The following is an 18,304-nucleotide window of genomic DNA, read 5'->3' as shown; positions in this document are numbered from 1 at the left end:
GAATGGAGTCCTTTTTTGGGGGGGTGGGGGATATTAGACTTAATTAGGGTTCAAAGTTAGTGTCCCCTATTATCAAATTGATTGCAAAAGTTTACTTGTATAAACCACACAAAACAGACAGCAGGCTGGATTTGGTCCACAGGCCATAGTCTGCTGATTCATGGGTTGGCCTTTTACTCAACGGGTAATAATCTGTTACTAACATGTATTTTGATGTTCAAATTCCCTCTGATTTGACTGGTACCAGCACCTGCAGGCTGGCTTCTGGGTCCTGTTGCCTTTTCCCCATCATTCTCCAAACACTTCTGGACATTTGGCACACGATGCTCCAGCCTCATTTTGTATTTTTTCTTCCCAGTCCTGAAAGCAGCCATTTCTTCGAAGAGCCCTGGAATCTTTCAGTGGATCTTGAAAATTGCTCAAAATGCTATAATATCTTCCATTTATAAGATAGAACAAAAAACCTCTCCCTTGATCTATATTCCTGCTCTAGCTATTGCCCCATTTCTCTATTCTTTACTAAACTTACTGAAAAAACTATCTAAACTTGCCCTCTCATCTTCTCCCTCTTGAATCCTCTCTGGTCATGCTTTGACTCCATCATCTCACTGAAAAAGTTTAGGCCACCAATGTCCTCCATCTGTCAGATACATGGTCACCCTTCATTCTTTCTTATGTAGCCTCTCACTTGGACATACCTTATCATGCCTTTAAAAATTAAGATGTAATTGATGTTGCCCTGGCTGGTGTGGCTCAGTCGGTTGGAGCATCATCCCATACACCAAAAGGTGGCAGGTTCGATTCCCGGTCTGGGCACATGCCCAGGTTGTGAGTTCGATCCCGATTGGGAGCATGCAGCAGGCAACTATTGATGTTTCTCTCTCACATTGATGTTTCTCTCTCTTTCCCTTCCTCTCTCTAAAATCAATTTTTAAAAACTTTAAAAAGATATAATTGATGTATAACATTATATTAGTTTCAGGTGTATAAAAAATTTGGTATTTGTAATTGTGAAATAATCACCACAATAAGTCTAGCAACATCTGACACCACACAGAATTATAGTTTTTTCTTTCTGTTGATGAGAACTTTTAAGATCTACTCTCTTAACAATGTTCAAGTATGCAATAAAGTATTGTTAACTATAGTCACCATGCTGTACATTACATCCCCAGGGTTTTACATTTTAACTACTTTCACCCAATTTGCCCTCCCCCCACGCCCACCCCCATACCTGTTGGCAGCCAAAATCTGTTCTCTGTATCTATGAGTTCATTTTGTGTGTGTTTTCGTTTAGATTCCACATATAAATCATATGGCATTTGTCTTTCTCTTTCTGACTTATTTCACTTGGCATAATGCCTTCAAGATCTACCCATGTTGTCTCAAATGGCAATGACTTCCTTTATATGGCTGAATAATATTCCTGTGTGTGTGTGTGTGTGTGTGTGTGTGTGAGACAGCTTTATCTATTTATCTATCAATGGACACTTAGGTTGCTTCCATATCTTGGCTGTTGTAAATAATGATTCAATGAACACAGAAGTGCTAATATCTCTTGAGATAGTGATTTTATTTTCTTCAGATAAATACCTAGAAATGGGATTCCTGGATCATATGGTAGTTCTATTTTTAATTTTTTGAGCAAACTCCATACTGTTTGTTTTCAATAGTGGCTGCACCAATTTACAATTCCACCAATAATTCACAAGTGTTCCCTTTTCACCACAACCTCACCAACACTTTTTATCTCCAGTCTTTTGAGAATAGCTATTCTAACAGGTGTGAATAGTATCTCATTGTGGTTTTGTTTGCTCACCCTCCTTCCTGAAATCCTTCTTTCCCTTGGCCTTTGGGAAGTCACTTTCATCACTCCTACTTCCGTAGAGGCTCCTTCTCAGTCTCTTCTGCTAGCTCTTCCTGATTTCTTTTCTATTTATATTTACTCTCTAGATGACCCACCAAGTCCATGGCTTTTAAATAACACTTACATGTGGATGATTTGTATTCCCATCTCCAAACTCTGTCCTATGTTCAATTCCTCTTTTCAAATGCCTACTTATTACACATCTCCACCAGATGTTCCATAGGTATTATAAACTTAAGTCTTAAACTTAACTTGATATCCCCCCTCACATCTATGTACCCTGTAGTCTTCTTCTCAATAATGGCATCTTACTAATTATTCAGGTCAAAACATTTAGAGTTAGTGTTTCCTTCTCTTACATTTCACATGCAATCCATCCACACATCCTGTCAGTTATACCTCAAGTCCAATCACTTATCATCACCTCTACCAGTACCACTCTAGTCTAAGCCACCATCAAATTTTCCTACCCCTTCTTATCTCATATGGAGTAGGCTCAAAAGTCTTGACCACAGCTGACAGGGCTATTCATGACCAGTCACTCCTGTCAATTCTCTGACTTCATCTCTTACTTCCCCCACCACCCAGCTCTGATTCTAACACACTAACCCCTTTGCACACCCCCTCCTTGTTCATTTGAATTCGCTGTTTTTCCTTTCCAGGGCAATCTTTCCCCAGCTGTCCCCATGGCTCCCTTCCTCTCTTCATTTGTCACCTTATCAAAGAGACTCTATCACCTTTCTTGCTTTATTCAACTTTAAAACATTTATGACCATTTGCCATGTTATTGATTAATTAATGATATATTTTAGCCTCACCTCCTATCCCCACTAGAATATACCTAGATAGCCTAACAAACCTGCTATATAATCAGCTATATAATAAAATTATTTTAGAAAGATAAAAACAATAGTAGCATAGAGGATCCAATGCCTCAGAGAATGGAAGTGCTGGGAAATTAGTACGTACTGGAAAATACCTATTGGATTGGGCAACTGAGGAGACCGGCAACCTTGAGAGCAGTTTTTGTAGGTTGTTGGGTAAAGACACCAGATCTCAGCGGGTTGAGGACATACTCTCCCTCACAGTCTTCTCGTTATTCTCTCAAAAATCTCCTCCTTACCCTTTGCAGCTCAGTTCTTATGATTACAGTTATACCTATGCACTAAACATTCCCCATGAGGTATTGTCCGTTGCTGCCTTCCAGCAGGGCACAGGCTGCCAGAGGGGAGCCCAGGATGTTCCCAATCAGATGGTGTGAGTATGTGTTTGTAGAAATAATAATCATTCACAGCAACAGAAGTAAGAAAAGCAAAGCAGGAATGCACCTGATGTGGAGTAAATTCATGCTGAAGGGATCCCGAGAGAAGAGGCGATGCAGGGAAGGAAGCAGGACTCTCTCTCTGGCTCTGGAGCACCAGGGCCCACTGGGATGCGACCTGGTAATTGAGAGCCGATCAATCCCGAGGCCGGTGCTCTGACCCCTGGGGAAAGCGCTCTCTTCCCTGACACTGAGCCCTTCCTGGAGGCCCAGGGCCGGCAGGTCTCCCTGTGAGATGCACTCTGGTGCCTGCAGCCAGGATGATGGATGAGCAGGCGAGGCTGCTCAGGGCAGCTGAGGCCAGTGGGGCTGCGCAGGGGGAGAAATATGATAGCAAACACAGCTCTGTGTATAGAGTGTGCTGAAGGCTAAAGAACAGGACCCTGGGGAGCACCAAAAAGCACAGGGCAGCTTAACAAGGTGTGTGTGTGGGGGGGGGGGGGGCCATGAAGAAAGCAGAGAAGGGCTGTCAGAGAAAGATGGAGAAAACAGAGTGTGAAGCGCCATGGAACCATGAGAGAAGACAGCCCCACCACGAGGCAGAGGACACCAACAGTGACTTCCGAACACTCCAGAGAGGCCTTGGTCCTTAGGGGGTCCCTCAGGGGAAGTTGGGGAGAGGAGTATCAACAGAGAGTTTTCAATGGGCTGAGAAGCAAATGGAAACTCAGGACAGGGGACGAGATCAGTGGGATTGTCACATTTAGCAAGTAAAAACCCAGGATGCCCAGTTAAATGTGAACTCAGCTAAAATTTGAATTTCAGGTAAGCAATAAATAACGCTTTAGGTATAAGTGTGCCTCAGTTATCTGTTGCTTGTCTGAAATTCAGATTTAATGGGTGTCCTGTACTTTATGTGGCAATCCCACCAGGGTGGCCCGTGGACTTCCCTTTCAAGAAAGCAACATGGCTGGGCAGAAGGATGCGTGCTCGGGCTGTAGCTGGAAAGGGACCAGGTCAATGTCTAGGATGGAATTGTCTGAGCATGTAGGGCAGTGACAATGCTTTCTGTCACCTGCGTACAGGCTGAAGAAAGAGAGCCAATAGGAGAGTCAAAGGTACGATTGACGAAATGATGGATTATTTAAGCTATGGGCATTTACAAGGACCAGAAATCATTTCCTTGGAACCACCCATAGAAAGTAACTGTTCCTCCCCAACCCCCATCCCACAAAAAGCTCAAAAAATTCAAATTTCCAGTTTCATTTGCAGGTGGGTTGCTGCTACTTTGAAACTGTGGGACTGCGGCCTTAATAAGGGCTCTTGCCAGTAATGTTTTCCTTTGTTCTGTGTGTGTGTGTGTTTTTGTGTGTGTGTGTGTGTTCTGATGGACCACTACGGCTGCAAGTCTTTTTCTCAATAGAACAGCCACTCTGTCAACTTCATTTCCTACAATCCCATCATCAGAAAAAAACACTTTTAGTTGCTGGACTCCAGCAAAGCGAGGGAATCAGATGAGTGCTGTGATGGAGCACGTCTTCCTTTCTCTAGTTTTAATCTTCCTGCAAATGATGAAGCTGTCAAAGCCACTTTTGATGATGAAAGAATGATGTTGTCGAAGTCATCACATAACATACCCGACAGCTGTTTTTCTTCTACATTACACCCAATTCCAGGGTCACATCTGGTTTGCAAAACTGGAAGACTTTTTGGCTATTTATGTTCCTTTTGCTCTAATTTCTTAGATTTCTGCCAAATTGGTAGCCCTCCCCAGTCCTTTGATTCTGTGTTTGTTTGCTAGAAAGAAATAAAAGGGCTCCCGCCTCCCCTTTCCACAAATACTAACCCTACATTTATTTCGTTTTAGTTCATTTGGGGCAGACTCTGGCCCACCAACTCTGATTCTTTGCTGGGTTTTAAGCATGCAGACCCCATAGCAGAAGCAGTGCTGGCTTCCTCTGCCTTCCTAAGAATGTCCCTGGCTGCTAACTATTTGGATGTTAGCAAATGTCCCTCCTTCACGAGGGACCCTGAGACATTTGGTAAGAAAAAAAGTGACAACATAGGGCTACACAAATTCCTCCCCCCCGCCCCCAATTACTTGTTCTACATTAGCCTCCAAACAAGAGTTCACCAACTTTAAAGAAAGAAAGCACCAATGCCCTGCCCCCAATACTGCTGGTCCTGTTTCTGATCAGCTCCAGGCTTCCGTCGAATCCATGCCATTGGAGAATAATCGCTTTCAACAGGTGGTCTCAAGATAATCCCGAATTCTGCCTTTTGCTTCCTCTCAGGTTAGAGCTTGTTTGTCTTTGGTACCAGGCATTCAGGATTGGGAAAGGGGAGGTTATGTTTGGGACCTGGTCCCAGATAAAAGATCTCCACTGAGTAATTTCAGATTCTTTCTTTCTATGGTGCCTATTTCAGGGGTTGACACCGACAGAAGAGGCTGGAGCTAACGCTGGGGCCGGGCCAGGCCAGGCAAGTTTTCTTTACGAATCAAGTATTTGCAGAGTCTCCAACAGGCAAGTAATCAGCAGGCCCTTCTAGGTGACTGTTCTCCTGCTGGGCTGACTGGGGCACCAGGTGGCGTGGCCCAACATCTGGCAGGACGTCTTCTGGAATGTGTGGCCTACGTCCCCTGATCTGGAGGTTGAAGATCTTAACCTATTTAAGTCACAAAGGACTGTAAGTCCCTGTCGTCCAGGGGCTCCCAGACTTAATTTCATGGTCTATTCCCATGGGGGGAAGGGTAATGTACAATACAATAGGATGTCAATTGTTATTTTGCCAATTGAACAAATAAAATGCTCATCTTCTGCCATCATCTCAGAAAAGGACACTTTAACATAAAAAATATAAAGGACTTATTCTCTTACTTTTAACATAAAGAATATATCCCAGTTCTTTCCCAGAAAGTCAGTTTTAAATTTATGCAGACATTACACAAACCTGTTAAAATATGTGTGTGTGGTCGCATGGACATCAATATATACACATGATCATTATCCTTCTTAGTTTTTCCTTATCACACAGCAGCTTAAATGTACTAAATTAGCTCATGGACTCTGGGTCAGATTACCTGAGTTCAAATGTAGGCTCCACCACTCATATTCTGAAGAACCTCAGATAAGTCACTTACCCACTCTGATCCCCGGTTTTATCATCTATGAAGTGAAGGTGATAATAGCACACACTTCCCAGAGTGGTTATGAGAGTAAATGAGCTAATATGTGAAAAGCACTTATCACAGGAAACATCCAGTAAATAATAGTCATCATCATCATTACATCGCCACAGACCAGCATGGGCCTGTGGGGACCACTGCCAGGGCAGCCCTCTGCTTACAGGTGAGGAACACCTGAAGTCCAGAGCAGGCATGGCTTGTCCAGCTAAGGGCCACGCCAGTTACTGAGCATAGAAGTGAAGCTCCTGTCTCCCAACCAGGTCTAGTGTATCACTAAGGTCTAGAAACAAGTGAATTTGACAAGTAGTTGGGGTGGGGCAGAAATCGGTGGGCACCTGTCCAGTGCCCGGAGGTGGGGGTAGGGAGCTGGCCCTTTAGCAGGATACAATGACCAGCTTAGGAGCCACCGAGACCAGGCAGTCTGACCACTGCTGCTCTGCTTTCTCTTTCCTTCAACCCCAGAGCGAATGAAAATGAGTAGGTGGGGTGTAGGGCTGCAGAAGTCCCCACGTGGGATGGGAGTAGAAATGCACTTTGTAACTCTTCCTCCTCCTGCCTTCAGTCCCCACAGAACACCTGCTGATCCCCCCTCCCCAAGTCCTGCCTCTCACACTCTGCCAGTGGCCCTGCCTCTGGGCGCAGTCTGTGGATGGAGGCCCTGTCCTGTCAGTCATGGGGCACCAGAGAGGCAGGACTGGAATGATGCCCCAACCTCCTGACTTATTTTTGCTGCTGTGGTTTGGGGGCTGGTCCCCATTTTCTAAGCAGATTCCACCTTGGTGAGGCCACCAGATCAGGTAGGACTGCCCGCAGAGGCTGGTGACAGACCCTGTCACTGTGGCCGCTTTTTGATGTCACGTAGCAAGAAATCAGGCTGCCCGAGGCAGGCCCCCTCGGTCCCTCTGCCCCATTACCCTTTGCTCATGACTTTCATCCTCACAAATGCCCCCTGACCACATGTTCCAGGAAGAAGAATACGGAGAAGGGCGACACGGAAGGGGTGAGTCTACAGGAAACCCAGACTGTCCCATAAGCCCTCCAGCAGCCTCTGCAGATACCTCATTGGTTGGTCACATGGCTGCTGGTGTGGCAAGGGAGGCCAGGAAATGTGTTGTGTCTGGGTGACAGATTGTGGTTTCCTTAGGAAGGAAAGAGAGAATGGATATTAAGACAAGTTGTCTTCCAGGAAGTTGTAACCAGAATAAAATTAAGCCTTTTTGCTTCCCCTCCAGGGTCTCCTTCAGCAGGGTCACATCTGAAGGGAAGCTGGTCCAGTTCCGGAAACTTTACACTCTATCCCGGGCTTTCCAGAGATCCCTGCCCACAGCATCACACAGCACCCAGACAGCCTCTCCAAGCCTCTTCATACTCTCAATAGCTCTTCAATCTTCCTCTCTCTTGCAAAACAAAAGAAGACAAAGCAAAAACAAAGAGCAACCCCTAGCGTGAGCTGCTTCTCTCTTCACCCTTCACTCTCCCACCTCCTTTTGCATGTTCCTGTGTTTTCCCTCTTTCTTGTGGAAATCGATTTGGTCTCTGGGCTTTTACAACTCTAGGCCTCTTCCCATCACCTCTGTGGACGAAAGGGGCCACATGCTGACCTGACAGGCTCAGGGGAGGCCTGCATGGCAGTCTTGCAGACTCAGAGAGCTAAAGTAACCACAAAGGATGGTCTGAAATTAAACTTTAACTAAAGCAGTTATAGTGGGTGGTTACATCCTAGGCTGGTATCTTCACTGACAAGGTCAACCTTTACCTTAACTGAGACTATCTGTCTTTTTGCATCTATGATAACATACCCCTGAAGTGTCTGGGTAACTTGTGACTTCCCTTTTTCTGGAGCCCCTGGGGCACAACCAAATGTGCTGGGAGCCAGGACAGATACCACAAATTCCTTCATTATCATGTTAATTGATCCTGCACCCACCTAAGTATGTGTCCATCATTTTACTTTATATCCAATCGCAGGGGTTTCCCCTGCTTTGCTTTATCCCTCCTCCTTAATCTATCACCAATGAATTTCATGTAACCCACCTATGCCCTCCCTTGATTGCAAATGTATAAATACAAATGTAACCCCACCATTCTCCGGAGCATTATCTCAATTCCTTGAGGTTCTGCTTCGTGGCATATGTCGACAGTTTGGCTCAAATAAACTCACAAAAATTCTTTAGAGGTTTCAATGGTTTTTTACGTTAACACCCCTATAAGCACAGCCAAGGCTGAAACTATAGAATCTGGGAGATTGTGTAAGGCCTGTAAGTTATCCTTTGCTATCTCCCCTGCTGCCCAGCTTATGAGCGAGTGAGCCTGTGTGAACCCTAGCCCTGCTTACACACACACACACACACACACACACACACACACACACAAACCACGCCTGCAACACCCGTCAGGACACCTGCCCTATCCCTCCCTCAGCCTCCTGCTGTGCTGGATCTGAGTTTAGTCTGAATTGCCCCTCCCCACCTTGATACCCATCCCACTAGTTTCAGCCAAATGATTTCCATCAGCTCCTTCACAGACCCGCTTAGATGGACTCTGAGGAGGCCCCTCATTACCCTCCTCTGGCCCCATCCAGCCCATTCACGGTGCTACTCTGAGAGGGTAGAGCCTGGTTTGTATGACTTTTATTTCACTTGGCATTCAACTTGTGGATCACGTGTCTGTTTCTTTCTATCGGTTCTGTCTCCACAATTAGACTAGGAGCAGCCTGGGGGTAGGCGCTGGGTCTCCCGTCAGCCCCTTGGGGTGAGGGTTATGCGGTTCTTTTTTCAGATGTGCTTTGAGCACCTTCGTGTGTCAGGCATTGAGGGAGATGCTGAGACCACAAGGCAGACCCAGTCCCTGGCTTCCCTCGGGACCTGCCTCTCCTGGGCCTTTCTGGCCCCCAGGACAGACCCATCGGCATGACTGACCACTGTCTTGACGGAGAGGAGGAAGGGGGTTGGGAATCCGCCCCAGAGACGAGCCCCGTCCTGCCTTCCTGGACTCCAAGCTCACAGCACTTCAGCGGCTCCTCTGAAAGGGCTGACCTCCTCCCAGCGCCGGCCTCGGTGTTACTCTTGGCTCCGCTTGCCTGCCACGCAGCCAGTGACTAGAGGAGCTTTTACTGCAAATGTGGGCAGTCAGCTGAGTTTCCAAGTCGAAGGTTTTTCCACTTCAAGCTTTTTCCTTTTCTCTTTTGCCCAAATAGCAAGTTCATTTTGTGGAGAGGGGGGCAGAGCAATTCTCCTTCTAAGGGTTAAAGACTTTATGAGGAAAACCGCGATGGGGAGGTAGGGGGACGGGGGGCTGGGCACTGCGTAGGCCAAAGCCCTTCTGCTGGGAGGGAAGGAGGAGGAAGCCGCTGAGGAGGGCTCTCCACCCCAGCAAACCAGAGAGGCCAAGCCTTTCCTCCCCCCTCCCCCTACTCCATCTCTTTTTCTTCTACCTTCTCTTCCTCTTTCTTCCCTCTGTCTTCCTGTTCTGCTCTCTCTCTCGTTGCCATTCACTCATTCACTCATTCATTCATTTTCTCAGCAGACATTGCTTTAGCCCCTGCTGCCTGTCAGACACAGAGCTGTAAGCTAAGAATGTAGAGACAGAAAGTCAATTCTGGAGGCTCTCACAGTCTAGGGCTGTGGAGGGTGGGCCACACAGAGGACAGGTTGTGGGGAGGGGTGACAACTGGCAAAGAGTTAACTGGCAAGTCTCCAAGTGCACTTAGAGCAGTGGTTCTCAACCTTCTGGCCCTTTAAATACAGTTCCTCATGTTGTGACCCAACCATAGAATTATTTTCGTGGCTACTTCATAACTGTAATGTTGCTACTGTTATGAATCGTCGTGTAAATATCTGATATGCAGGATGGTCTTAAGCGACCCCTGTGAAAGGGTCGTTCGACCGCCAAAGGGGTCGCGACCCACAGGTTGAGAACCACTGATTTAGAGGCTCAGGCAGTTCATCGAAATTGTGGGAAACTGTGGGTTGGGGGAGACGAGACATAGGGAACCTCTAGTGAATGTCTGCTGCAGCCTGGCCATTAATATCCCCTGTCCCATCCCACGGGGAGAACTTCAGTGGGAAAGAACAGGGGCCATGTGAACGCACTGCCCCCTATTCACCCAGGCACACCTCTGTCCGTGAGGTCATAACAGGTCACTGAATCTTTTTGGAAGCATTAGTAGTAGCAGCAGTAGTCGTATTTCTTATTTCCTTATAAAATAGACTTTATTTTTTTTAGAGCACTTTTAGGTTCACAGCAAAACTGAGAAGAAAGTCTACATTCCTGCCCCCCACGCACAGCTTCCCCCACTGTCAACATCCCCCACCAGAGTGGTACATGTGTCACAGTCAATGTACCTACATTGACACGCCATTACTACCCAAAGCCCACACTTTACCTTCAGGTTTGCTCTTGGTGTTGTACGTCCTCTGGGTTTTGATGACTCTATAATGAGCTGTACCCATACAGTCAGTATCACGCAGAATCGTTTCATTGCCCTAAAAACCCTCTGTGCTCTGCTTTTACTGAACCTCTTTGTCCTCAACTTCTTCTCCTTTGAAATGGGAGAAATAACTGTCTCATGGGTGATCCTGGGGATAAAACAAGATAATATGCAGAAGTGCTTTGCTTTAGGTGTGTGTTACGTATATTTTATTTCCACGGTGGTCCCTGGCCGTGGTGCATGCTATTGGAGGAAGGAGAAAACCAGGTTGGGAGGGGTGAACTTTCTCAGGGGCAGCAAGGCACACGCCACCTCAGCCTGTTTGGTGGTAGGTACTCTGGGGGTAGGATACTTGGGAGGAAGACATGGGGACCCACAGGGTTCCATGGGACTCTGGACTATCCCCTGCTCCTGAAGGAGCCCATCCAACTTTCCTCAGGCTGTCCTCTGGCTGCTCTTGCAGGGGTTCAGAGAGCCTGCTTGAGTCACCTCCACGTGGCTGATGTGGGAGGCGGGCAGGCGGGAGAGAGGGGGAGGGCTCCTGCCCAGGCTGGGCCACGCTGGCTTGGAGAAATCGTTCCTGAAAGTCCCTGGCAGGAAGTGGACGGACTGCTGTGGGTTGTCAATACGCCATGAAAATCGACAAGTAAACAGTCTCCAATGAGAATCCCAGATGCCTGGTTCATTCCATAGACCCAGTCGCTTACTCGGGGCTCCAGGTGGGGGCCAGCTCAAGGGATCCCCATGCACAAACTGAGGCAGGGCCGTCGTCTCTCCCCCTCCCGTCTCCAGACAGGGATCTTGCCCAGGAAACCTGTGTCCTGCACCCAGACAAGCAGAGTCTACCCAAGGAAAAGGAGATTTGGCATACAGATGTACCACCCTTCCTTCAGATGGGAAAGTCACGCTGGGGTCTGCTTGGGCTGTCTAGACAGAGCGAGTGAGCTGGGCCCTAGTGCTAAAGACATGGGTGGGCTGTGTGGTAGGCCTGGCTGGACACCCCCAGTCTCCACCCCATGGGTCTGTCACTAGGCAAGGCACAACTGGGTTTGAGGGGATGCCAGGTGCTTGCTGTATATATACTCGGAATTTATTGGCCTGTGGTGAGGAGGGTGGGGAGGGTGAGGAGGGAATGGAACATATCTGGTTACCTGATATTTTATTTTTCCTCTCTTGGTTAAGGGCCTTGGCTGTGCTTGGGGCTGGAGGAGAACGTCAGGGAAATGGGTCAGGGGCAAGAGAGGGAAGCTTGTCCTGGCTGGCTTGGCTCAGTGGATAGAGCGTCGGTCTGTGGACTGAAGGGTCCCGGGTTCGATTCCAGCCAAGGGCACATGCCTGGGTTGCGGGCTCAATCCCCAGTAGGGCACGTGCAGGAGGCAGCCTGTCAATGATTCTCTCTTATCACTCATGTTTCTCTCTCTCTCTCTCCTTGCCCCTTCCTCTCTGAAATAAAGAAGTATATTTTAAAAAGAGAGAGAGAGGGAAGCTGGGGGCAGGGAGTGCACGCTGTTTGGCTGGGCTCAGAGGGAAAGAGCTGCGTTGATCCTGGGGAGGCCTCACTCCTCATGGAGTGGGAGAAGTTGAGTCCCTGTGTGAAGACTGAGTGAGGAAAAACAGTACGATCCCATGAACATTTAGCAGCATCTCCAACCAAGACACAGCATGCAAGCATATCCCCACATAAATCTACACCCTCAAGTATAGTTGCTAACACAGCCAGCAACGATACGAAGAAAGCTCGCACTTCTTACCGACACACATGCTGCCACTGATGCACACACAGACGTGTTTGTGGAGACCAGAGGGAGTCACGCTGACCCTGAAGTTCAAGACCAATGTGCCTGAACCATCATAACCCCTTCGGCGTTGCAAAGTTGAATGTCCACCTCAAGTTTGCTGCAGACTTCCAGAGGCATATTTGCCTTCAAAAAAAAAAAAAAAATATATATATATATATATATATATGTATATATATATATTTTATTTCAGAGAGGAAGGGAGAGGGAGAGAGAGATAGAAACATCGATGATGAGAGAGAATCATTGATAGGCTGCCTCCTGCACGCCCCACACTGGGACTTGAGCTTGCAACCCAGGCATGTGCCCTTGACCAGAATCAAACCTGGGACCCTTCAGTCCCCAGGCCCACGCTCTATCCACTGAGCCAAACCAGCTAGGGCGGCACACTTGCCTTTGATGACTCATTCAGCCCAAGGCCCTCCATGGCTCCTCCTGACTGTCCTGTCCCACACTACCACCACACAGGTGCAGAATATGGCGAAAACACCCACAGGGCTTTGTGATGTGGCAAACTTGGGAAGACTTAAAGAAATGAAGAGATTTACATCCTCGCAATGCAAACAATGTAAACAACAGACACTTCTGTTCTTATTTTTAAAAACCCACTGGTCAGTTGCACAGCCCCAGATCCAGACTCCCTGTGTTATTTAGCAAATCTCCTCCCCCTCTCCTCTGTTGTCTTCTTCTCAGAGCAAACCCCAAATTCCTCTCATTTTCTTAGGTGGAGAAATTCAGCTCTCTCCAACCTCCACCCCAAACTTGGCTTCTGACCCCCTTTAGCCTTGCCAAAAACTCATTGAAAGCTCTGAAAATAGCCACTGTGGCTTGCTGATTAAGCTCCTAAAACAGAGGCCATATGCCTCCCTCGCCTCCTCTATAAGGGATAATTTATATTTTTCTAGCTAAACATAAATATGCAAATACACACTTAGACACAGAAACGAAGAGGTTAGACAGAGAATAAACTCATGTATGTCATGCTCAGGTCAGTAGGCTAACTTTAAAATTGGTGCCTCTACCCCACACCCCCTTTTTAGGGCTTCCAGGGCTCTTCTCACCATCGACTTTTAATTTATAAAGGCAACATCATTGGGAGCCTGCTGTATCCCAAGCAGTCGACTGGGATACAAAGATGAATGAAACCAAGCCACAGAACTCAAGGAGCTCAAGTTGTAAACTGAATGGCAGATGAGGAAATCTGCAATTAGGATATAATTAGATTAAGCCTGTGATAGGGAATTAAAATCTGCAATCAGGATATAATTAGATTAAGCTTGTGATAGGGAATTAAAATGATCAGTTTGGCAGTGGAGGTGTGAGGAAGATATGCAGGATGAATAGGAATTCATCATTTAAAGAAGAGGGGGTGTCACAGGGGACCAAACCAAACCTCCATTCATTCATTTGTTCACCTAATATTTAGTACTGTGGGAAGCAATGAACAAAATAGATTATACTTGGTAACGGAAACTGTAGGCTTTAACAAATATGGAAGTGCACTGGAAGGGAAGCTGAGTCAGGTAAACTTCTCTAAGAAGGTGACACCTAGGTTGAGACATAAAGGAAGAATAAAAGTTAGCTAAGTGGAAGAGAGCAGGAATGAGCATGCTTGAACCTAAAAGCGAGAGTTTGATACTTAGGAGAAATACCAAGAAGTCTAGCATCACTAATACAAGGAAACACAGAGGAAAGTAGAATGAAATGAGGCTGAGGGAGCAGGCAGGGCCCAGACATAGTAAGAGGTTCCACAAACAACACACTTCCTCCTGATAGTAGAGCGCAGTGAAGGGGAACTCGAAGAAAGCAGAGCCTGGGGTTCAACTCTATGAGTGGGGTTCAGAAGGAAGCTCGCTATATTTTCAAGGTCTCCCCTCTCTTGGTATTTGAATGCAGATGGACTCTTTGGAACTGAGTACCACTGTGGTGTGTAGGCCCAAAAGAGATACAGATTAGAGCTCAAGTGGTTAGTGTGACTAGTAAAATGAGGCAGGTCCTTAGTTTTATTCCAAGCTAGTAACATTGGTCATACGAGTAGCGTGAAGCTGAAATATGGGAAGTCCTCAAAAGCACTTAGGCCAGGAAATGTCAAGATCAGGATTATGTTTGTAAAAGATTGTTTTGAATACCGAGCAAGAAATTGATTAAAGGAGAGAAAGAGACAAAGACAGAGAGAGTAATTAGGATTCATTAGTTAGGAGTGCTTTCAGCTTCAAGTAAGAGGCTATCCAACATATTTCCAATCTGTAATGACATTTATGGTTTACCAACAGGAAAGCAGAAATAAGGCATTCTCAGGGATGGTTAGGCAGCTCCATGATACCATTAAAGACCCACACTTGTCTGTCCTTCCACTCCACCATCCTCCATGTGTTGGCTTGTTATTCTCTTGCTTGTCCCCTACGGCTGCACAATGGCTGCCTGACCTGCAGACACAATCATCTTACTCATGGCAGAGAGAAGGGGGAAGGGTCAAAGCTAAGCACCTCTGTTTCTTTTCTTAGAAGCTCATCACAGATGTCTCTTTATCTCTCACTCATCAGAACTGGATCACACGGCCCCTCTAACAACAAGCAAGGCTGCAAAATTGAATATCAGGATTAGTCATTGTTACTCCACTATCTGGAGCTTGACACAATGCTGCATGAGCAAAACTGGGATCTGATAGTCAGGTAAAAAGAGCGATGATCGTCAAATAGGAAATAAATGGTGATGGTCACAGAGAAGAGAGCCCGGACTAAGATGGTGACATTGGAAACAGAGATACTGAAGAGGTGGAAGTTACAGAACTTAGTGGTGGGATGTGGAGAACGAAGGAGAAGGGAAGAGAAAAAAACGACGACTTCTGGGCTCTGCACTTGGGCAGCCAACAGATTATGATGTCATCTACTAGGACAGAGAATATGACGATGTGAAGAAGGAATTCAGCTGTAGGGAGGATAAAGAGTCCACTTGTAGGCATTTTGAGCTTGAGGTGTCTGCATATATCCAAGTATTACTATCACGTGAGCCAGTAGACACGTCACTCTGAAGCTCAGGAGAAAGGTCTGAGCTATAGGTATGGACTTGAGACTCATTCGAAGCCATGGGCATGGATGAGTTTGTTAGAGAGGATGCTATAGGTTGCGCCAAAAGAGAGACAACACAAACAAGGTTAAGGAAAGAAAAATAACATTTGTGGCTCAGACAACAGGAGACACGTAGGATGGGGCTAGACTTTGTCCCCGGAGCATCTGGTACTTAAATTTGGAGATTGGATTTTTCTCTTCCCCCAAGATCCCACTTTATTTTTGTATAACAAACCAGTCCCCTGTGTATAATTTCATTTTATCCTCATGGTTATCCTTTGAAGCAGATATATTGTCTCCACTTTAAGCAGGAAAAATCAAAGTTCGAAAGATTAAGTGGCCTGTCTTAATCCAAGGGCCATGGATCTCTGACTCTCAGAGCTCCCGGACTTCTGGCTACAGGCAGAAAGGGCCTTCAATGAAGTTGTAAATCGTTTCCTTCTTGCTGTCACGGAGACCAGCATGACTGATGATTGTCTCTTGCAGCAACTCACTGAAGGTCAACAAGACCTGACCAATACAATTTAACATCCCAACATTTTTTCTACCAAGTTCCCTAAATCACCATTCCCAGAGATGTTTGCTTTTTTTCCACATGTGAATGATGTGAGCATGTGTAAATAATGAATAAGATCCAGGAAACCAGAAAAGATTGAAGATACAGGAAATGGAGTTGCAAAGGTGGTAGGGCATGGGACCCATAGCACCAGTGGAAAGATTGGCCTCACAAGTCAATAGAAAAACAGAAGGAGAAGAATAGAAAAGCAGAAGGAGAGGATGGGTAAGGATGTGGAGAGGATAGTGCATATCTATGTTGGCTCAATCTGCCCTATTTCAAGCCCCTTCTATATTATCTCCCTCTGTTATAGAAGCTAGAAAGAAAAATGCTTACATTTCTAGCATCCTTTGCAGCTAGACATGCCCATGGGATGAGTTCTGGTCAATAGGAGTAGCAAAAATCCCAGAGGAGGTCCTCCCTTCCAGAATGAAAGGAAAAAGCCTGTCTAGTTGTGGAATTTTCTCTCCCCTCCTTTTTATTCTCTCTCTCTTCTTGCCTGGACACTGGCTTTGATACCTGGAGATGTCATCACCTTGCAATCTTGAGGACATAGGCGACACACTAAGGATAATGGAGCAGGAAGGCAGAAAGCACCTGGTACCTTAGTGACTGCCCTGAGCAGCCACACCTGCTCCATACTGTCTACATGCACACGTCTTGTTGTATTGAGAGGTAAGAAGGAAGGAAAGGAAAGGAAGGAAGGGAATGAAGGGAGGAAAGAGCTTGCCTAGTTAACACACTATCAGGTTTCTGTCATTCATATGTCCTGGCTCAGTGGTCAGCAAGCTCATTAGTCAACAGAGCCAAATATCAACAGTACAACGATTGAAATTTCTTTTGAGAGCCAAATTTTTTAAAACTTAAACTATATAGGTATGTACACTGTTATTAACTTAATTAGGGTACTCCTAAGGCTTAGGAAGAGCCACACTCAAGGGGGCAAAGAGACGCATTTGGCTCGCGAGCCACAGTTTGCCGACCACGGTCCTGGCTTATGTATCGCCCTGGGGCCTCTGGGATGCCTCTTTTTCTTCATAGATGCACCTCTTGGCAGCTGTGGACATATTGATGGCAGGAAATGCTGGGGCTCAATACCCCAGAGAACATGTGGGTATCAGGCTCCTGGAGAAGTACAACAGGAGAGCAGACTCAGCAGAGCCTGTCTTTGGGAAGAAGTGTGAACACAAGAGATCATGAGACACACTGTAACAGGAAATGTTGACCGGGGCCTGGCCAGTGTGGCTCAGTGGTTGAGCAGCGACCCATGAACCAAGAGGTCACTGGCTTGATTCCCAGTCTGGGCACATACCCAGGTTGCAGGCTCAGTCCCCAGTAGGGGGTGTGCAGGAGGCAGCAGATTGATGTTTCTCTCTCATTGACGATGTTTCTATCTCTCTATCCCTCTCCTTTCCTCTCTCTCTAAAATCAATAAAAACATTTTTAAAAGTTGACTGGGTTTAGTTGACCTGGTCCTAGCCCTGGGCTTGCCACTCACCAGCCATGTGACATCGCTGGGCCTCAGTCTACAGAATGAAGGATTTGAGCTAGTTCCCAACTTATAACCATTGAGAAGGAGGCATCCTCATATCTTTTGAAAGATTTTTACCTACCAAACTGCATCTATCAAACAATTCATATTCCCACAAGAATACTATGTTGAAATAATTCCAGCCAAAAGCTAAGAAAAACAACCCTTTAATAGAGCCTCATTAGTCTTACCATAGCCTAGAATTTCCATTTGTTCTTTGGAAAAATTGGAAATGTCTTTCAGGTCCCATGATTCTTTTTGAGGATGCGTTGTGGCCTAGGGATTCTGAGCGCTGGCTCAGGAGAGCACTGGGGCCGGCTCTACCCTGTGCCCTCAGCAGTGCATTTTCCATCCTCCTCCCAGGCCCCGTTCTGGCCTCCCGCCCCGGGAGCTACCTCATTTCCTTTATAAAAAACAAGCCTGTAAATGGCAGGTTCCCGCTGGCATCTCATTTGCCCTGAGTGCCTGCCAGTCCTCCTCAAAGGCAGCTTTCTTCCACCCCATCCCACCTCCCTCCTCCTCCAGGAGGCAGCAGTCTCACCTAATCCTTCATCTCAAGTACCCTGCTGTGTGACCTTTTGACCTGAGAGACCTGGAGACCCTCTCAGC

This window comes from Myotis yumanensis, unplaced genomic scaffold (genome assembly GCF_028538775.1).
Source record: "Myotis yumanensis isolate MYYU_CA2020_CCGP unplaced genomic scaffold, mMyoYum1.0.hap1 SCAF_17, whole genome shotgun sequence".
In the NCBI taxonomy this organism is placed as follows: Eukaryota; Metazoa; Chordata; class Mammalia; order Chiroptera; family Vespertilionidae; genus Myotis; species Myotis yumanensis.
This window is presented reverse-complemented; position numbering follows the sequence as displayed.